Genomic DNA, 22,898 nt, shown 5'->3' with positions numbered 1-22,898 from the left:
AACTAAACTCAATGATTTCATTATAGCACTAATAAAATGGCCCAGAATAGGAATGTTACTTCTTCGGTGCTCATAGATTACGTTTGTCCTGATGGGTACCACAATGTGGCAGGACTGATTCATGATCAGTAAGCAAAAGTCCAAACTGTTCATTTTAGTTTGAATTTTAGTGCTTATTGACCAGGAAATGCACCACAGACCACATGTATTAAACTACAACACCCTGTTTCAAAATCTGTTACATATCTGTTCAAATGAAATTATGAATTTTAATGCATTCATGTCTCTGTGGGCACTGGAGTGTAGTGACATGTAACATGTTGGTTGGACATGCAAGTAAGAATTATTGCTTTACTCTGTACACTTGACTATACTCCTTCTTCCAAGTACTACTACTGCTAGTAGCTAACCCAGCAGGTTTGGTGGGCTGAAGGGTTTCGGCTAATAGGTCGAAATACTTTTCTGTGTCCAGCACAGACACTTGAAGAAAGTGCGAAGCTTGTGTGTGACCTCGCTTTACTGTAAGGCATGGAGGGAGCAATCATTCAAATGGCACCCAGAAAACACATAAACCCACATATCACTGCTAATTCAGTCTCAGGTCCCAGGTTGTCAAAGCTCTCTTTTGTCAGCCGGCATTTCCTGAATATGCAGTACAAGTGCAAAGATCCACTGACACCAGCCGTGAACTGAACTCATTATTCTGAAAATGCTATGAATTGCTAATTCTGGTTCCGTTAAATTACAGTCTGTCTAACAAAAGATGAGTGGGTAGGTGTCGTTAGGTGTGCATATTAAAAGCTTCCAAATGTGAGTAACATGTGGTACACAATACTTTTCTGCAGTTGTGAGTTCACAGTCAAGATGGCAGGTTTCATAATACTTGAAAATAGCACATAACAGGAAAATCCTCTGAAGACTGCCAAGAATGATTTTGCTCAAAGTGAAAGTCTTTGCAAAGGATCTACCTCATACCTTTGACTGAAAGCACTCCTATAAAAAGCTCCACTTGGGAGTTATTATTGAACTGATAGCACATTTTGGATGGAGTAGCACTCAATATGGCTGTTTCCTTTTCTATAGCGTGCAGCTGGAAAAATATATTTTATATAGTATAATGATAGAAACATTTATTGAAAATAAATGAAAACTACACAGCAGGGCCTAGGCAGGACTAAAGTTCAGGAAAATGGCAGCTTTTGTATTATTGTGTATTATATTAATAAATGTTGATTTATTTCTGCCACATTTATCTAATATAGGCTCTGTCTGCTGAGAATTAACATATTATCTATGGAATTTAATTTGTGTGCCACATCCTAACGAAATACAGGATTAAAGGTGATTTGGCTACTCTAGCGTGATCAAGCATGTGTGAGTGAGGATGAAAGTGCTCTGCCATTGACAGGCATCCCATCTAGAGGAAGTTCCTGCCTCATCAGTAATGCTGCAGGAATATATTCTTTCTCCCTATGACCTTGGATTAACTGGTTTTGAAAAATGGAAGAACTGATGGATATTAAGTGCTTTTGGATGGAGGTTGTAATCAGAGCTGCCCCTGACTATACACACATCATGTGCTACTCGTAGGGCCTATGATAGAAGGACCGATGGTATTAATGCTGTTTCATGAATTATCAAAATAACATCATTGACAATCACTTGTTGTGACCATTTCCCATTAACGAGCAGAGTGATGGCTTCAATTCAACACCAGTCAGGAGTGCAATAAAGAAAAAAAACAAAAGCATGAAGAAGCAACACATGCTAGACTTGCAGGTGTGTTTAGCAATCTAAATTTGTCCAACTTCCAGGAAGATAGCTAACATCACATCAGCTTCATTACACTAAAACTAGCAGTTTACTGAAGTAACAATGGAGTAACAATAGCATTATGTCTGAGAGTTTTGATGTCGTGTTTAACAGATGTAACCTGATGTTACAATACCTAGCTGACACATGGCTGAGGATTATTTACTACTGCCATATGTGACCTCTAGACCTATACATGTTGTTAAAGGATGCTGGCATTAGTTAACATATTAAGTGCTCTGGGTGTTGATGCGTTTGTAAGTTTCACCAACACACCGGCTCTCTTGTTACTATAGACTGAATCGTCGAAAAGCACCATGTAAGCAACTTTGACATACAAAAAGAGCAATTAGCTCAGATTAACTCCAGTTGTTTGTTAATTTTATTGGTAGCCAACATTATTGATTTAGTTAATAGTCTTATTGCTATCTGCTGTCATTGGAAGGCACAAATTAATTTTAAATAAAATCATATATAGTATGTAGGTGATATGTTCACATGCTCATTTTTTAAATATCTAAATACTCAGCTTAATTTTGACCCTGTATTTACTGCATTAAATAAGTTTATTATGCACATTCAGTAGTAGTCTTAGTAGTTTTATTTTATTATTATTATTGGTAGTAGTAGAGTTTATTATTATCATTACTAGTAGTAGTGGTAGTGGTAGTAGTTTTAATTTATTTTTTTATTATTAGTAGTAGTAGTAGTACTACTAGTAAAGTTGTTTTTGTTGTTGTTGTATCACATGTCACAAGTTATACTGTTGGCTGCATCAAGTAACAACACATTGATTGCCTGGACCATTATTATTATCATTTTTTTTTTCTACTACTAATTAAGCCATCATTTTTAAAGGAAACACATCAAAAAATTTATAGTGATGTTTGTGATGTGTGTTTCTTTGTTTATTTATTTTTTTATGTATGTATGTATGTATGAATAATTCAAATTAATGCGGTGACATGAAATACTATTATAGTGCATGCAGGGAGGAGGGTGTCAGAGGCCCAAGAAGACAGTTCCACTTAGGGCCTGTTTATCCAGGGTTGACACTGGTTACATTTCAACAAAATGTCTAAGACAGGCTAACATCACCAATTGAAACACCATCACGTAGAATATAACATCATGTCTGTTGCTCTTGGGTGCTCTAATGTGAACTGTGCATTCTCTTCTTGTGCTTATGTTGATATAAGTAGCTCTTCTGGATGAGATACCTGCTTTTAGTTCACCACAGAACTGAGTGGCACTACAGAATAATCCAGATACTAATGTCATTTGAGACCTCTGGAGTCAGCTATCTTACTTTCCTTCCACCTGTCCAAGCCATGCCATTTGATTAACTGTCTTGGATATTTGTTTCTCAGATAGAATTTTAATTATGTGTTCCTCATGATGACTGAGATCATTACCTTGTGCAGGGCATTGAGTGCCAAAAAATTTTATTTTAGACAGAACCTTTAATATTAGCTGTTATCATGCTTTGTTGATCTCAGCACCCATCCAATGTTGCTTATTTATTAACAACATTTATTACTACAGATCAATATTTCATGAGTTTTTTTACATTTAAGGAAGAATGGCAAAATAAATATTTCTTCCATATTGCCAGTATCAAATGGAAGGACCAGATAATTTAATTATAAAGGGGAGAATAGAAGTTGAAAATTGTTAATAGTTTAAAAGTGTCAGTACACATCCCTCCTTTTTGATCAACTGTTGCAGTATCAATGGGATAGATGCAGATACAAACAGTGGTTTATCTAAAGGCCCTGTCACATCACATGCTTTTTCAAGTGATTTTCAGCTACACAACCGTAAAGAGTTGGGAGCAGTTGTTATACACTCATAGTCATGTAATCCTACATCCCAGGTGATTCAGTCGTATCAGTCTGTGACTCGCCCGACAAAATCAAACAGTTGTAGGGACTATGTATGCAAGGGCTAACAACTAAAGAGTACTCACCTGGAAGTTCAATGTATATGATGTAGCCATGAGGAATAAAGAAACCAAACAGAATGCAGACTTGTCTGTCTGATGTCTCATGTTTTATGTACTGAGACAGAATAGAAAAAAAAGGGCCGAGAATGTATATGAACTCACCATACCTGGTTTTGTCCGGTAGCATGCTATTGACTGACAGAAAAAGAGGCAAGCTTGTGATATTTTGGAAATGTGAAACTGTGCTGGAAAGACATCACAAACTCATCTTATTTATCCTCTGATTTCTTATTGTGTAATCTGACATCCTCAGGCAATGAGATTAGCAACTGCAATTGTCAAGTTTGCCCTTCCTTTTCAATAGAGATAATGTGATGCCAGCTTAAGTTTTAGTAAGTACATGAAGCTGTGGTATTTTATTAATTTTTACGGTTGTCTTCCAACATTAATTTCAATTCCTGACTTTCCCTTAGGGGTTTTGGAACATATGTTTTGAGTCTTATACAGTAGGTTAATAATAATTTTTATGGTTTTTCAGAACACCATATTGTTTATATTGTGGGGACACTCATTTTGTTGGTATTGACACAGCATTGCTAAGTTTGGATTTTCAAAAGAGCATGGAATGTGACGTAAGATTACGGATAAAAACAAAACCATTTTCTTCAGTGGTTTGTATACTGCTATGGTGTTCTTTTTTTCGGATGTTTCAATTTTGATTTTTTGTTAGCATTTTGAATAGTGATGAAAGATAGGATGGATTTTTGTTTATGATATTTGGCCTGGCATTTGACTACATCTATCTTTTGGTCGCTATTTTCTTTTGATCCGGCTTCCTTGAGATAGCACTAACATGGCTATTTGTCACATGCATCAATATTTTAGCTACTTCTTTATTGTTCTTGCTTATAATGGAATAAACTTAGAGCAATTACTTGTTAGCCAAGTAATTAACAACCTTGTTAAACTCAAATCTGTCCATTTTTGATCAACTGCTGCAGTGTACCCCAGTGTGGCAGACACAGAAAGACACAATATTTTCACTACAGTTTTGCTGACTGGGTAACAATAATGGTTGATATTATTGACCATAGCTTCACTGTAGTCTCATTGAAAAGGCTTCAAGGTTGACGTGGGTTCTGTATGTTGAACAGAAACCAAGTGAACAGCAAAGTTTTCATTTGTGGTTCCAGTAATCATTTAAATTTAGATAGTCTTAGAATGGTTCTAAATGGTTCCACCTATACTAGAATATATTGTTAGATTTTTTTTTTACATGTCTAAATATACAACTGTACATTGCTTTCCCTAATATTGTGTTAACTCTGCCTTTATCATTTTTTGATTGTAACATACAAAAATTTGGTTATAGTTCTAGTGTTAGTACAAAGACGACATAATTGAAAACATAAATGTGGCTAAATAGTTTTTGCAGCATTCTTGCCTTCACTAATTAGGTTCCTATACTATACATAAATCATTAGCCTATGCAGTATGTAATCTTAATACATAATTCGCCTGCCTCCTCACTCACTCACTCACGTCCGTCCGAAGCTGAATACGCAGTCGCCTTCTGCACATGTCCGAAGCCGAATGTGCAGTCGCCTTCTGCACAGCTGCCTGAAAAACCTTATGAGACCGACATTCAACCCCAACATTGCGGCAGGTGGCGGATTTACGGCCGCAAAAATTCAAAGAGAAAGGTGACTTCGATTAAAGCTCTAGAGGCCTGAAAGGCGATTTCGACTACAGCTCGAGGCCTAATTACGCATTCTGATTCAATTATGCATTCATTCAATACACCTATATCAGGTTTGTGGTGCTTATACTTATTACTATTCCATATTGTACTGGAACATTCATCATTCAATATTATACTATAGGCCTGGAAAATTCATCAACTAACAGTACAAGCCTGTACAGTAATGAGTAAAGCGGACTACAATCATTACAAAACAACTTCTTCGTTACTTATCATTTTTTCTTCATACACTGCTGACACAAACTCGTGCCCGTTTTATCTTACATTGTCGAAATGGGCTCTTTGTCTAGTATATGCATAATGCAGTATATTTTTAACTGTAGTGGCAATTATTGCTGTTTCATGCATTGAAACAGTATACTGTAAACTGTATTTGTATTTATCTGTTTCTCCTTCTTCTGCTTCCTTAGGCATGCCATTCTTATGAAGACAGTGCATTCACGCACTCCCTCACCTGGGCCTGCATGTGCCCTTAATTAACTTCTCACGCTGCCCATATTTTACAATTAGGCCAATCAAGGTCATCTTCATTATGAGGCAACTACCCTGGCAATACCCTCATAATAGAAAGAGTTAAGGACAGGCGCTACCTTTAGTTACTAAATGACAACATTAATATTCTGTCTTATGTCCAGTACTGTAGGGGTCACACAGTGTGATCTAGTAATTTTAATTTTATACAGAACACTTCAAAGTACTGATAGAGTACTTTCGTGAAGACCATTACAAAGCTTTTTCTACACTTTTCAAGGAATCTATCGTTGAATTGATATCATTTAGAATTGTTAAGTCTGAATGGCTTAGATTTTTGTTAGTTTTCAATTCAAAATAGTCTCATCACTTAACACTAAGGTTTAATGTTGTTTTTTTTAATCTGTTTTTAAACTAAACATTGTTTTCTTTTTGCTTGTCTTTCTACATTAGCATGTTTTTATATAACTAGTAACTAGTATGGCATAATTAGAGCAACATCTTTAAAATTGTAGTAGTATTAAACAAACAATAAGAAGGAGATTATTTGAAAGAAAAGGACAAAGAGCTTTATACAGTACCTTAATTAGATCTGAAGTAAGGGGTTAAAGAATGGCACTGTGGCACAGTTACTCCTTTGACATGGGTTAGAAACCCAGTCCAAGCCTGTCATCACTGCCCATATGGGGTCTCCACAGGTACTCCTGTTTCTTCTGCACATATATGTCAGGTTAATTGGATCTATCCATTTGTTATACCACTTAATAAACTTAGGGAGAATGGGAGTCTGCCCCTATCCCAAAAGCAAGGAAAGGAAATAACCCTGGATAAGGAATTTTATCAGAAAGAAACATTGTTTGGATGGAGCCTGAGCTGGAGGCATTGAACCACAACCTACACTGCAAATACATCAGCAGGGAGTGCTACACACCTATGCAGACATGCCAAACAATCCGTGGCAGAGATGAAATTTGCACTCAGGTCTCTGAAGGTAACAACACTAACCATCGCAAATGTATTCCTGGGCCATTCCAAACTGGTCCAACATGTGTGATTGTGCTTTGAGATAGATCTGGTCATGGATAGGCAATAAAGCATCTGATAGAAATGGATTACCTGATTCACTGGCCCTCATTTCAAGGTTGATTCCAGCTTTGAGCCTTATGTTGGTAGGGTAGGCTTTGGTCTGCTTGGCACCCTATAATGAAAAGACAGATTGAGGAAATTGGTGGATGGTTGGAGGAATGGACTAAACAGTTAATGAAAACTCATCAGCACAGGTTCTTAGGTCAGAGTAAATGCTGCAAAGTTGAAATAATGCTAGCAGAGAAGATGACAACAAAGCTTTGGAGTATAACTAAGGGACCTGGCCTTAGACCTTTTATAGTAACTCCCACACTGTTTGGCACATTGGGTAATGAGCTATTGTCAACAAATTCTATTGGGTGCAATAGCTGGAACTTCTTCCCACTTATTGTCAACAGCTTTGAGATCTTTTTGTCAGGTCGTTTACCAGGTCTTGAAAGGGCGCTCTCACCTCCTTTTGCCATTTCTAGGTGTCTAATTGATTGTTGTCTTGAGGATCTGGTGTACTGGCAGCCTGAGGCGCATTCGACAGGCAGTAATGATGTCTGGAAGCTTCCGTAAACTAGTCCTCTATAGCACTTCCTCATTGGCAATGTAGCCACGATACAAGATAATGAGTATGTAGCGGAGACACCTTTGGTAGAACACCTTGAGGAGCTGGGCAATGTTCCCTGTTACCCTCCATGCTTTGCTAGCATACATGGCTGTTGGTACCACAATGCTATTATAATGCAGGATTTCCACAGTTGATGGACATACTGTAGTAGACCAGATTCTGTGCAGACATTGGAATATCCTAGCTGCTTGGCCAATTCGCCATTGCACATCCTCATCTGTCCCACCATTGGAATGTGATGATACTTCCCAGACTGGTGAAATCATTCACCTGGATATCTACTTTATTTAATTGTATTATGAAGCTTTGTTGGTGTCTAGTGGGCTCTTCAAGATAATTCTGATATGGATTGTAAACTCAACAGATGTGTCCCTCAGACTCAAAGGACATTCCATGAAGCCAAAGAAATAATAAAAAGGGTGAAATTGGGAAAGAATAATCACAATCAGGGAATAACGCAGAAGAACAGAAAAGGGAATACTAATAAAGACTCTGTACCTACCTGTTCAAGAAGCAATCTTCACATCCCACATGGTGTAGCCGGACCAGTTACACCCAGTACTAAATGTTCTCAGTCTCCATATTCCCCTGCCAATAAAACAACTCCCCTTACCCATGCTCTGGGCTAAAGTCCAAAGTACAAATGCGGTCCTTGTCCATCCTTACCAGACCCAAACTCACTAGATTGTTGACCAGAAGAGGCTTTTAAACCATACCTCACAACTACATCTGGATCACATACACTCTTAAAAATAAAGGTGCCAGACAGTTTTTTTTAAATATTTCAGCTCTTTCTACATATTAAAAACTTTTTCAAAGCAGAAAGAACCACTTCGTATGCAAAGAACCCCATCGAGGATGAAATGGTGTTTGGTCAAGCAATGGTACTACGAAGAACCACACAACTCAGTAAAGAACCTTAAAGTGCCATTAAAGAACTGTTACTTTTAAGAGTGTAAAAGCCGTGGGGCCTTGGATAAGAAGATAAACTTACAATCCCCCAGTGCTTGTACACTTCCATGTTAGGGATACCATGGATAAACCATGGTGGGCCTCAGGCAAGCTGTCCTGGGGTAGCCCATGCATACTATGATGGGGTTAACAACACGAGGGGGGGACTCCTAAGATATTAATTGGAGCTCCACACTGCAATATTTATTTTAGGGCTTTATAAAGCCTTTAGTCCATCTAGTTACATCATCCTTTGCAAAAAATAGGGTTACTACCTGCATTAGGTTCACATGACTAGAAGTTAATAGTATTAGAAGTATTCAAAGGGCTTGTAGTGTCACCACATTAAGTATGACAGTCAGCTTCAATTCATCACTGACAACAGGAAATGAAACAAATTGTCTTAGGTGCTTACCAAAGCTCACCACTTAAGGGTTTGCTTTATCCAACCCTTAACCCTATATAGCTATTGTTTATATATATAACATAACAAATAAAAGCATGCATATGTGATATGCTGTGTAGTAAATGTCATTTTGTGTCCTGTGCCAATGTATTTCTGTATAAAAGAAACATGTGCAGCTTTTTTGTGAGCTTGAAGGCGATACTCAATACTCACAATTGGTTTGTGCAGTCAGGACATGGTAGAGTGAAATTTAATAAAACCTCTCACAGTAACTTTCAATACCCTTAAGCTGTGAGCATTAAATTCCTTTTACCTCTTTTACATGCTGCTAACAAAAAAGAAGAAAAATGGCAAAAGAAAAGGACATAATTAATTGCCACTGCAAGGTTGTTTTTATTCTGTGTGTATAAAAATATAAAAGCCATTTGAGCCCACTGCAACAGTCTCACAAGTTCGCCTTACAAAAAAACATTACAAAATGATAAATAGCAGGCCACCTGTGCTGCTCACAGTGTGCTGACAAAGGCGTGCTATTTAGGAAGTGAGCTTTGACATTGTTCATCGCAGTCAGCACAAACCCTTGATCGTGATCTGCACACATACACTGAAACAGGGAAAGCTAAGGGCCATATTGGAGAAAAGAACTAGCAACATCTGCAGTCTCCGTTGTTGATAGTACGTTTGCCAGATTGGAGGCAGATCACAGACTGCAGAAGATGCTGGAGTCCAGGCATTACCTCTTGGCCACCCTCTCTTAGATCCTTACATCCAAGCCTCCTAGCTACCACCTGTTAGTTAATTTGCAGTGACTAAAAGGACACCCCGATTCTCTGAAGTTAATTCACACTTTGAGCCTTTCACCACCAGAGCTGGCTCTCCCAAGTCATCATGCTTATCTTCTTTGTATTTATTTTACTCCCCTTTGAATAGAACAAAAGCCACCCACCACTGCCGGTTGAAGAATAGACTCACCGTAGTGTCTGGCGCACTAAGCTGACTTAAAAGACTACGACAACAAACACCCCAAGATATAATGGGCTGTATGACAATTGAACGGAGAGCCTGGTCACCACACTCCAGCATCACTGATATGTTTTTAATTAAATGTGTAAAAGTTTTTTGTTTTCAGGTTCATTTCCCTGCTTCTATTATTTTATGCATTATGTAGGATTCCTTTACATTGTAATTTGGCAGAAATATACAGTAGCCAGCTTTCACTGCTAATGGAGCGTTTTGTTTATAGCTAATAAAGAAGAGTATCTGCATTTACCTTCCTGGATGGTCGTTAGTGAATTAAAATAAACAAGTATAACTAAAAACAATTGAGTAAAACCAGGCTGGGATGATTGTGAGGCAATCAGTGTTATCTCAAATGGTACCAATCATTTCTTTTTTTTTTTTTTTGAAAGAATAAGGTACCTTTAGGCAAATAATGCCATTGTTGTTTAGGAGCCTGAAGGTACAAAGAGTAAAAGTTTATAGGCATTAAACTTTAAATACAATATACAGTACAAAACATGAAGGAGTCACTTTTGGAGACTGTTCTCTGTCTTTATGTCTAATCTATGAACCCCCAAAAAGACTATTGAAATTATTTCATTGCCTTGCACAGGTTTTACATATTTTAGTTATCTTTTTTGCTTTCCCATAATCACTTATTTTTATCCTATATCATTTTTCATGTTTTTTTTCATGTCTTCTGAGCCCATTGCCATCAATTACATTCTGTGCCTGCAGGCACTGGGCCTTGTTTGGAATTACAACTTTTAGGTACTGCTGTTACTACAGCTGCAGTTACCTGAGAGAATTATTTAAGAAATTAATTTCTGTCAGCCAAGTTGTGCTGACATTAGCATTGGTGAATTGGCGTGAACCGAGTTCACAGTAAAAATAACAGAAGGCTGAACTATTTCAATGATGCAGTGAGACAGAGACTCAGATTCTAGGCCTGATGACTTTCACAGACCTGTCACATTCTCCTTCTGTCTGAATGGGTTTTTCTCTAGGTATTTTTGTTTTTCTCCCACGTGTGTCTTAGATTGGTTGGTGACTTTAAACTGGACCTGTTTTGGAGATTGTATTTAAATATATACAGTGCATCCGGAAAGTATTCACAGCGCATCACTTTTTCCACATTTTGTTATGTTACAGCCTTATTCCAAAATGGATTAAATTCATTTTTTTCCTCAGAATTCTACACACAACACCCCATAATGACAACGTGAAAAAAGTTTACTTGATGTTTTTGCAAATTTATTAAAAATAAAAAAAAACTGAGAAATCACATGTACCTGTAACCACTGCATCTAGGATTGTTTCTTGCCTTATAGGCAGAATAGGTCTCAGCCACTCCAGTCCCCAGATTGGATTAAATGATTTTGAAAATGGCTGGAGGATAACTGACAGTTTCTTTTTTTTAACCTTTCATTCCGCAACTTAATTTGTATTTTTTATGATTCTCTACTATGATTTTTAATTTTTCCTTTGTTACCACTCTTGGTGAAACTTCCAGGATTTTAAAACCAAAGGAATCCAATTCTATAACAAGAATTTGGTTTAGAAGCATGGTTTAGAAGCTTAATATATTTTACCATCTTTTCTGTCACTATTTTTTTGGGGATGGTACCACTATTTGGTGTGTTTTGTGCCATGTATTTCCATGGAGGTTTCCCATGAGGCACCTGGGCATGCCACTTGTTACATTTTCTGTGTACTGGTATAAAGATCACCCTAAAATAGTAACAAATATCCGAGACTAGACTAAACTTAGGGCGGCACAGTGGTGCAGTGGGTTCACTTCCCGAGTCCTCCCTGTGTGGAGTTTGCATGTTCTCCCCGTGTCTGCGTGGGTTTCCTCCGGGTACTCCGGTTTCCTCCCACAGTCCAAAGACATGCAGGTTAGGTGCATTGGCGATTCTAAATTGTCTGTAGTGTATGCTTGTTGTGTGGGTGTGTGTTTATGTGTGTGCGCTCTGTGGCGGGCTGGTGTGCTGCCCAGGGTTTGTTTCCTGCCTTGCGCCCTGTGTTGGCTGGGATTGGCTCCAGCAGACCCCCGTGACTCTGTAGTTAGGATATAGCGGGTTGGATAATGGATGGATGGATAGACTAGACTTAGCATATAACTTAATTAGAACTTTTGTATTTTGAAAGAAAAGCCTTGCCCTTTGACTATGATTTTTAGTTTACGATTTGACTTTGATGTTATTTTGTTTATGACTTTTGGTTGGTTGTGACCATCGCTTTGCCTTTGAGTCCAATTTCTGTCCTGATCCTCACATGTTAATATTTTTGGTCTGACTCCCCTTTTTAAAGTCAATACAGTATTCACATTTGTGGATTCCATGTCAGTGTACAAATGCAGTGTTCTCAAACTCCTGATCATTGGCCTTACTGTTAGTGAAAATGGAATGATTAAATCCGATGACTGCTAGATGACTGTCAAGCACATAATTTTAAAGTAAACAATTTCGTGGCGAAAGACTGAATTGTATGCTGGAAAATCAACTGTCTATTCATCCATTCAGCTTACATGGCTTGCAAATATGAGAGGAAAATTGGTGTTTTTGGAGTAAAACCTTTCCAGACAGGTGGTGAGAGTAAAAAATGTACATAGCCAATGAGTGGTTTAGAGCTAAAATTCTACACAGTTGAGCCTCAGGTTACGAGCAAGTTCCATTCCTACAAACATCCATGATAATAGAAAAATCGGCAAAAATTCATAATGTTTTTACTTAGCTATTTTGCCGAAGAAATGTCAAACCTTTTAATAAAATGGCTGTGATGTAATACTACTGTACTTTAAATCATAAAACACATATAATTTAAGCTAAAATGAACCATGGACATGTACAGTATGTCAGCCTTATACTTAAACAATTTTTGATAATAACAAACTACATTATAGAGTTGGAAAAAGGTTGCATAATGATGGCATGAAAGTTCACCCCTAGCTGGTAACTAATTATTAAGCAGAGAGTTGCTGAGGGATCACTCAGAGTGTCACCTTCTCCTCACAGCAGCTATACTCCACAGATAAAATGGCCTGGATGTACACTTACTATGCGGGGAAGTATAAGAACCTAGGAAGACCTAAAGGAAGGCACTGCATACTAAGTGACTTGTTCAGGGTCACTCATTGAGCCATTGATGAAGATCAAGCACAAAGCCGTGTAGCTAACAGTCTATCTCATTTAGCCATAGGTCACATCCAACTGTTTGTTGATGATGGGATGTTAAGGTGTATGTTCATCAACTTGTTTTTTACCACTCAGTGAAACTGAGCTGTTTACTTGTGTCTGAATTTATTGTGTGACTGCTCACCATATTAGTTACAATTGGTGACATGTGCACATAAACAGCGACAGCAGCTACATATTCATCCATGTCAAAACTTATGCACTTTGTTTGTAAGTAAAAAATGGAAGCTGCTATATGGGAATTAATTGAAATTCAGTTGAAAAGAAAATTTTACAGTTTAATATGCTTTTCATACTTGAATAATTGACATAAGTCCACCATTATTTGACAGGCAAGGTTGCTACTTAAAGACAATTGGAGGACTGCAAAAAGAAACAATACCAAGAAGACTTCAGACTTCAGACATAAGTGTATAAGTTTATTTTGATAAAGCAAGCCCTTAATTGGTTAGCTTTGGTAAATACAATATTACTTTGAGGTAATTCTTTGCAGTAACATACTGTATTTTATTTATTGCAGATGATCTTCTAATTTAATCTAATCTATGTAAACGTATACAATACCAGGTTGTTTGGTAGACAATGGTACTTTGGAGGGGCTTCAAAGTTTCACGTCATGTAATTTTGGAGAAATTAGGTGAAGAGGATTGACAGTCTTGTTGTGCTGAATGGCACTGATTTATGTTCTAAAGTTACAATGTGAATCTCATTTTTAATTACTGTATATACTGTACTCACTTATAAATCGAGTCTTGAAACCCGAAAAGTCGATCATAAAATTAGACCCCGACTTATATGCCTGTTCAAAAATGTGACACATTTTTTTTACATCTTCTAGCCTCCTTCAATCTCGCACCAGTTTCTCAGATTCATCGAATTTTGTTGCAGCAGCGAAGTTACCAATTTCTTTCGCTATTTCAACTACGTTTAATTTAAAGCCAGTTTCATATTTTCTTCTGATCGAACGCTCCATTGTAGATAAGGGATTCTCTTACAATAAAGGTATATGAGGGTGTGAGAGACAAAAAACACAAATCAGTGCAAACGTTGCTTTGGAATAGTTCGGGTATTACCGTGTGGTCACGTTGGCACAATAGAGAGAGAGAGAGCGGTTAGGAGCACACACTGATACAGCGCATTGCTGCACCCACATAGGAAAAAAAGGCAGTGTGCTCCGTGGTCACTCTCTCAGGTGGGTGTTAGCATATCATAATCTCTTGGACCAATAGTGTGAGTTTTACGCATTCGACTTATACAACTGACATTATAAAATACCAGAAATTATACGGTAAAATCAAGTCCCGACTTATCCACGGGAGAACTTATCCACGAGTATATACGGTAGATAGCTGCCATACCATCACATGTTGAGGCAGGTAGGTATCTGGCACAATTCAGAAAGGATGGAGATATCATCAATGTGTGACCTTTAAGCAAAACAAAGCTAATTTATTTAGGAATAACAGATTTAAAAATATAAAAAATGCAATTAAATAATACTTTATAAAATTAAAATGTTATAAAAAAAATAATACGCTGAGTTGCATTTTTTTTACAGGAATACTTTACTGAGAAGAAATAAAAAGTTTCAGGCTCATGTCTGGACTGAACCATGCCTCAAGCATCGAACAACAGTAGTTAATATTTTTAGATGGTCAGATTAAAACAAATACACCTGAAATGAGATATAATGTATGTTATGAATTGCAACCTAGAGGCTGGCAGTGTTTGTGCCACAGAAATAAATTCATCTTAGAGTAAATAAAGAACAGGAAACCATTAGGGAAATAAGTGGAAGTACATTGTTCAGAAGGGAACAGAGAACTCTAAAGACAGCCTGCTGAAAAAGAAAAAGCATGGACAATTCCGATACATGAAAAAGAGAGTGTCATGGAAACGAAGTGGCCAAAGATGGAGTAAGGTCATGGCAGTACTGGAAAAGAAAAAGAAAGACTTCAATCAAATCTGTGCAACTTGACTTTAATGTATGCATAACTGGCATAGATCTAAGAATGCCATACAATACGCTGAGAGAAGAATATTGTAGTAACATCCAACACGTGCCAGTGTGTTGAGATGTTTGTTTTTATTAAGACAGGAGATTCTTAGAAATCAGTTTATTTCAGCACTAAGCTGCACTGAGCACATCAAATCTCTCCTGGGGTTTTCTTTTCTCTCAATAGTTAGACATCTGAAATGAAAAAAAAAAAGTTATCTAAATGGATTTGTTGCTTTTAGAACAGTGTAGAATATAATGCCTGTTACTAACACATACTTTATGCATTTAACACTTTGAAATGAAAGGACTTTGATGCAATTCCAATATATGAACACTGTACAAAGCCAGGTAATACATACTTCTTAAATTATTTTTGCAACCACCTTGAACATTAAAAGGGCACATATTGTATTTTTAATTTGATCCACCCATCAATCCATTATCCAACCCGCTATATCATGGATCAAATTATTACAGGTTTAAGATTTCAAGGTAATATCCAAATCAAGTCAGTTTTACAGAAGGTGTATCACTTATAACTGACCAATGTACTTTTTGCGTTATGATCTACTGGTTGCCCTGTAAACTCTGTAATTACTCTTTTCTTTCTATTTATGCATTGTATCTTTAATATTATTAGCTTTGTGCTATAAAAGGAGTCTAGTCAGTTCGTTGCACTTGTTAGTTTGTCTACATTCACATTCCTTTTAGTATTTCATTTAATGTGAGCAAATGCTTGCATTGTTACAGTTATTTTCTTATTCCTATAAAGGAAGGCACTGCATACTAAGTGACTTGTTCAGGGTCACTCATTGAGCCATTGATGAAGATCAAGCACAAAGCCGTGTAGCTAACAGTCTATCTCATTTAGCCCTAGGCCACATCCAACTGTTTGTTGATGATGGGATGTTAAGGTGTATGTTCATCAACTTGTTGAAGTATTTCCTTCTTTTTGCCATTTCTTTATTGGAGGCAAACCGTGTACCTTTCAGATTACTCTTTAATGCCAACATATATTAACTGACTTGTTAGTGTACCATACAATGCTTTGTTGGCTAAGTGTTCACCCTTCTTTTTGGATTCAAAAAAGTTTCTATATTTCTGTTTTGCATATGGAAGTCCCTTGCTTGTGCTAGGGTGATAAAATCTTCAATCTCCACTAGTACGTCCTCACAAATGATGTGAACATAAGTCATGTCCATTGAGTTTGATGGCTTTACAAGTAAAGACGTTCCATTCCTTTAGGTCACAGCAGGTCATGTCTTAAGACTTACACCAATACTACTATCATAATAATGCTTCAATTAATAATACAGGTTTTCAGTTCAGGGTGGCAGACTGGTGTAATGGTAGCCTTGCTGTCTGGCAGAAAAGCGACTGGGGTTCATGTCCTGTTCTCCCCATGTCTGTGTGGGTTTCCTCCAGGTACTCTGGTTTTACCCCACAGTCCAGAGACATGCAGGTTTCGTGAACCGATGATGTTAAACTGACTCTAGTGTGTTTCTTCACCATGCAAGTGGCTGGTACCTTGTGCAGGTGTTGTTTCCTCTGGAATACTTTACTGATACGGATATGCTAACACTGTGAAATATTTTGAAAAATATTTCTAAAAATCCTCTTTTTAATTTGGCTTTTTCATAGCTGTGTGTTCATTCTACCTCTAGGTTATACATGCACAGAATTATCATATTCTCCATGGATCCTCTTCTTTTCTCTGCTTTCTTTTGCAGTTTTTCTGCAGTGTTGTTTTGTGCCACTACCACCTGATCAAAGTACCATGCAGCCACCTATTATTTTGGAATGAAAGTTGATGTGACTCACTGCATCAAATCTAAGAGAAAGCTTTAAAAACAATAAGAAGTTAATTAATTACATTTATGTTTGGTAGAATGCCCAATGGGGTCTAGGTGGTCTTTTGGCTTAAAAAGTTTTTTTATTTTCTCCGGCAACTTGCCCCAGAGTTATTTTTTCTGTCCTCCCTAGCCATCTGACCATACCATTGGACTTTAAATGTATACAATATTTAAGGACTCCACTGTTTCTATTACCTGTTGTGACACAATAAGACACCAGACATAATAAAGGTTGGGGGCAGCCACCCATATAATATGTCCAGGCTGCAAAAAGGTTGAATTCTCCAAGAGAGTTGTTTACAAGACCGAGTCAAAAACAGAACTAATTAAACAAAGGCAAGATAGTGGCTTTAAAGGCCTGTATAGGAAGTGACATCATCCTGGAGGCTAGAACTGGAAGTGACAACGTCATAGGGGCTGATACCGGAAGTGTTGTCATCAAAGTCGCCAGAACTGGAAGTGACGTCGTCGAAGGCAGTTGGAACTCGGCAGGATTTCCTGGCAAGGAACTGAGAAAGACAGTCAGCGCACCCCGCCACCCCCTGGTCTGATATGGTATTACAATTACTAGAGCCCTTTAGCTTCCTCCAACTCACACGTGTGTGACACTGTGCATCTATGTTATGTAATGGTGTATTGATTTACTCTTATCTGTTGTTTTTTGGTATGCTATTTAACCATTCCTATTTTTATCCATTTCTAATTTGTTTTTGTTTTCTTTTAATTTTTTATCATCTTGTACAGCACAATTAGCTACATCCTCTGTGTGAAAATGGGCTATAGAAATAAATGTTGTTGTTGTCTTGTGTCCAGTGATTGCTGGGATAATCTCCATCTGTCCTGTGACCCTGCCCTGGAAAAGCGAGTTATGAAGTTGGATGGATTAATGTTTTCCAGGCACATTCATTTTTGCCACTGTGAAAAAAATAACTTTGACATCAAAAATACAAAACTTCTCACTTAAGCCTTATTTTATTCTTGGGCACCTATGTCTTCTTCTGTCTCTCATTGCCAGAATTGTAGTTTGTATTTGAGTATGTGAAAAACCTACTTAGATTATTAGGCTTCACTTTTTAAATATTTCATTAGTATTTCTAACTGCTTTTGCTTATTGCCCAGACAATGGTTACATTATTTCAATATAAAAGTTAAACACTGCAACAAAAGGCAATATATTGGCACCTGACCCGACACAGACTCACACCGGAGGCACTTACAAATGCCAAATACACTTTTATTTTTCTTCACCTGTCGGACATGTCTTCCCCGTGTCCCACAGGCACAACACAGTCCCAAAGCAGACCACAATAAAACACACACAGTATTTGCACCACCACTCCTCCCAGCAAGCGTAGTCCTCCTCTTCCCGACTCAGGCTCCTCGAGTGGTGGCTGCTGACCCCTTTTATAGTCCACCTGGAACTGCTCCAGGTGGTTGATTGCCAAGTTCCGGCTGAACTTCCGGGTGTGGCGAAAACACTGCCCATAAAGGCTCAGGAGTCCAAGCTGGAGTACCCCCTGGTGTCACCTGTGGGACCCAACAGGGCTGCAACCAACTCCAATTCCCATGGATCACTGCGGGAAACCGAGGCACCGCTCCAACCCAGGAGGGTTGCCATCTAGCGTCCAGGGGGAGGTGTTGCTCCCCCTGAACAAATGCCGAAGGGGCGTCCCGGCCATCTGCCACAACAGCTTAGATTTCATTCAACACCATGTCCTTTTTTTGAAGCAATAAGTACCTGTAACATGTCAATATATTGTATTCTAAAATTATTTAATGAAGAGTTATGTGTTATTACAGTTATTTCCTTACTTTCTTTTTTGATAGAAGTTTTTAAAGTGTTTCTTGTTTAGTACTTTGGACTGAACCTCTCACTGGCTTCTGGTTTTGATGTTTCTTGGCTACGTAGACCAACATCATCATATGTAGAAGCAGGGAAGACACCTATCAACGCTGTAAGGACTTGTCACAATAATCACTGCATTTTATACTGCAGTGTGGATGGTGACTGAAGGAGATATTTCTGAACAAACAATGACAGAACAAGGGGTGTAACTGTATAAGGTACAAACCATTAGAAAGAGGATTCAGAAATATGCCACCCAAAAGAAGACTACAGAGACATGTTCATGTTCTTAGTTAACTGTCTGAAAGTCAGTAAGCACAAGGTAATTGTGGAGGACAGAAAGCACAGCTACACACAGGACAGTAGTCATTAAGTGAAACTCTCATCCAGGTAGATTTTAATAAGTTGTATATATGATTGCCACTTAAAAATATCTGAGCCAGTAGCACCATCAATTCTAGCAGCAGATAGCTTGAGGAGGCATAAAGTTATAGAAAGAGGATTTTCAGAACTTATAGGAGAAAGAGTCAGGAGATTTCCAACTTAAAGCTAGGGCTAATTCTGCAGCAATTGTTCCTAAAAAGAACAACCTACACTGGAAAGAGGAAAGAGACAGAGCAGAAATATCCAAAAGATGAAAAACCTGAGGAGTAAACCAGATATTACAGGAGAAGACAGAAGAAAGAAACTGCAACACATTTTGCCAAAAGGCCAAAACCTTAGGACATTCCCAATACATGTCTGAAAAAGTACCTTGAGGTTTAGAAGAGCAAAGAGAACAAAGGGAAACATTAGAGAGGTCTATAGCAAACTGTTTAGGGGAGTGACATACAGGCGATGCTCAAGTTTGAATTGTGTGTGTGTTGCTCATTGAGATTTCTATATGCAAAAGTTATGTTCTTAAAAGGGTGGCACGGTGGCACAGTGGGTAGCGCTGCTGCCTCGCAGTTAGGAGACCCGGGTTTGCTTCCCGGGTCCTCCCTGCATGGAGTTTGCATGTTCTCCACCTGTCTGCGTGGGTTTCCTCCGGGTGCTCTCCTGTTTCCTCCCACAGTCCAAAGACATGCAGGTTAGGTGCATTGGTGATTCTAAATTGTCCCTAGTGTGTGCTTGGTGTGTGTGTGTGCCCTGTGGTGGGCTGACGCCCTGCCCGGGGTTTCCCTGTGTTGGCTGGAATTGGCTCCAGCAGACCCCCGTAGTTAGGATATAGTGGGTTGGATAATGGAAGGATGGATGTTCTTAAAAATCAGGTCCCAATCAAGTGGAGCAGACAGTGATGAATCACTCTTTCAAACTAACTGAATGGGCTATGAAAGATAGTCTTATGTAAAAAGGCATAGTTTTATTGTTGTTTTTGTTCATTTTTAATTCTTATTTATCATGCTTTATGTTATTTCTGTTGTTTTTTATATGTAGTGTTTGATAATGTACTGTCTCCTTAAATATAGTTATTTTCCTTGTTCTTTGAGGAATGCACAGGACCACCCTGATGTCACTACTTCTAAGCCCTCTCCCAGGCTATTTAGACTGGCTGACAAAGCTCAGGAGTGGGAATCATTCATTTAAGGAGTTTCTGTTAAGTACTATATTTGATGTCTGATTTATTTATTTATTTTTGCTATTTATTAAGGATTCTGATTACTGGACTATTATTTCAACTATGTGTGCTGTGGTTTGCCTTTTTAGATAAATTGTTTTTTTGCTTCATTTTGCTCTGTTAAGCATTTGTGCTATCTTATCTGTTTTTTAATAAATGTTCGATTTATAAAGATTTTTTTTTTGCCCTTTTTGTGTACAAATGGTTGACAGTTGTCCTCCACTTTGTGTGGCTTTTCCTTAACTTTTGAGACATTTAAAGTTATTTTGCCTTATTTTTGGGCATGCTCCAACTGAAGCCAGCCGGTAGCCTTAGGAGTCTGGCTGAAGTCAGGTGAGTATCTTGAGTGCCTTGCCTCTACTCCGCACCCAATTACAAGCCTGTGGTTCTTTTAAGTCAATGTTAAGGAGTCACGTGTGGACAGTTACAGTCTCATCTGAAGTTTCTGAAGTGCCAGATCTAGCCCTATAAAACTCCTCAAGCTCCTCTTGGTGGACTCGGTATTGCTGCCAGTCTCATGGCAACCCATGTAACCCTTCAAGAGCCTTAAACACAGACAGCCATCTCCTGCTGCCCCAGTTATGCAGGCAGATAATATATGACCTCTTATCCTGCATTTCCCACCGTCCATCTATTCTTATTTTGTCTTTGATACAGGTATTCAAGGTATTTTTTCACATTCTCCTGCTTTTGGCATCATTGCCAGGACAGATTAATGTTGGTCTCCCTCCCTTCTATCGGACCACCATTATATTTACATGCCATTAAAATTGTAAAAGTACTGATTTGCACTGTAACTGACTATTCTGAAATAACCAAGCTTCCTATACCAATAGAATTTTAAATACAATTTCACATCTCAGATCTCAGTATATGCTACATGTCTCCTTTTGAAGAAGCACGTTTATTTATTGTGTTACAGGATATAGGATTGATTCAAAGAACAACAGGTACAAGAAGAAACATTTCTCTATTACCAACTTCTGACATACACATGATATAATTGGGACTGTTAGTCTGTCAGAATTTTGTATGACTGGGAGAAGAAGCCAATATAAATACAGAAAAACTGTATAGTGAAGGGATCAGATGAAAGCAGAAGAAGAAGAAGAAGAAGAAGAAGTAGGGTCTGAACACTTGTGCAGTATGCCATGTTGGAAATATCCATGAGTCATTGTGCTTTTCGTATTTAGTATCTTTCAATCTGAAACAACTGGATTTAAAAAATAAAGTTATTTCACAATCCCTGCTTTACTCTTTCCCTTTGCAAGGCCGATTTGTCTGTTGTATATGAAGACATTGAAACCCTTGTATCTTAAATGAAAACTGTAATACAGGCTTGTTGCACTTAGAAATATGCATTCCTGCAGTCGCACTCAGAAGGGAATATGCTCTTATCTTGTACATATGCAGTATATGTGCAATAAGAATTCTTCCAAGCTTCAAGTAAAGAGAAGATGATTCTCCCTGGATTTTCATGATGGTAAATGGGCTTTTGGATATAAAGGCTAAGCCTGTTGTTGCCTTACACAGTATCCATCATCATCGATTTTTCTATGGGTAAATACATTCTTTAAAGTCTACGCTTGCCCCAAGCAATTCTGCTACTCTTGAATTTCAAAGTTGCCAACTACCTCTGTAGCTATGGCTTTACTTTCTCTTAGGGTAAGGAAAAGACAAAGCTCAGATCTAAGGATATTTGCTCACCTTTTAAAAAAAAATAAAATAAGGAAAAAAAAAATCTGAAATCAGCAACAGCTACTGTACATTGGATGACATGAAGGCTATATCTATTCACTAGTCAGTTATAATATTGTAGAACCAATGATACATTTACACTTCCATTTCGAAGTATACAAAGCTGCCAACTGAAATTCACATTGCATGTACCTTTTGACAAATTGTATTTTTTTGAATATTTTTTTTTCAGTACAGGGTCATGGTTGAAACCTACCCCAGCATGAAGCCAGACCTGGAAGATATGGTAGTGCCTGCCAGGGCATCCCTAAAAAGAGGATGTAAACTCCACATTGAAGGAATCCCAATGAGAAACTGAGCTTTCATCTGACATTGTGCATCCAGCGATGCTACACACTGCTCCATCATACCACCCTATAGTTCTCCTTTATAGATGATTTTGGGTACATCATTATACTAATGAATGACTTGCTTGATGGGTTCTGACTCCCCACTGCCTTGTAATACAATACGTACATTCAAAAAACAGATTAATTATTTGAAACCCATGAAGTACTTTTTTTCTCTCTGTTAACTTTTAGTGTAAGTTTAAGTAATGACTGCATTAATGCCTCTGGATGTTGTGTTTTAGCTGGGGTCATAACTCTGGCTCAGTGTATA

At 37.9% G+C, this 22,898-nt stretch overlaps 1 long non-coding RNA gene across 1 annotated transcript in view; it reads right to left on the bottom strand.

Annotated features, from left to right (window-relative positions):
* Positions 1–15,236: 15,236 nt before the first annotated feature.
* The window catches only part of LOC114656523 (uncharacterized), a 32,807-nt gene continuing 25,145 nt past the window's right edge, over positions 15,237–22,898 (bottom strand). The window contains exon 5 of the long non-coding RNA XR_003717047.2: positions 15,237–15,436. This is a non-coding gene — a long non-coding RNA (uncharacterized LOC114656523). The remainder of the gene's footprint in view (positions 15,437–22,898) is intronic.

Source organism: Erpetoichthys calabaricus, chromosome 8, assembly GCF_900747795.2.
Source record: "Erpetoichthys calabaricus chromosome 8, fErpCal1.3, whole genome shotgun sequence".
NCBI lineage: Eukaryota > Metazoa > Chordata > Cladistia > Polypteriformes > Polypteridae > Erpetoichthys > Erpetoichthys calabaricus.
The sequence above is the reverse complement of the archived record's forward strand: the minus strand, read 5'-3'. Positions and strand labels throughout refer to the sequence as shown.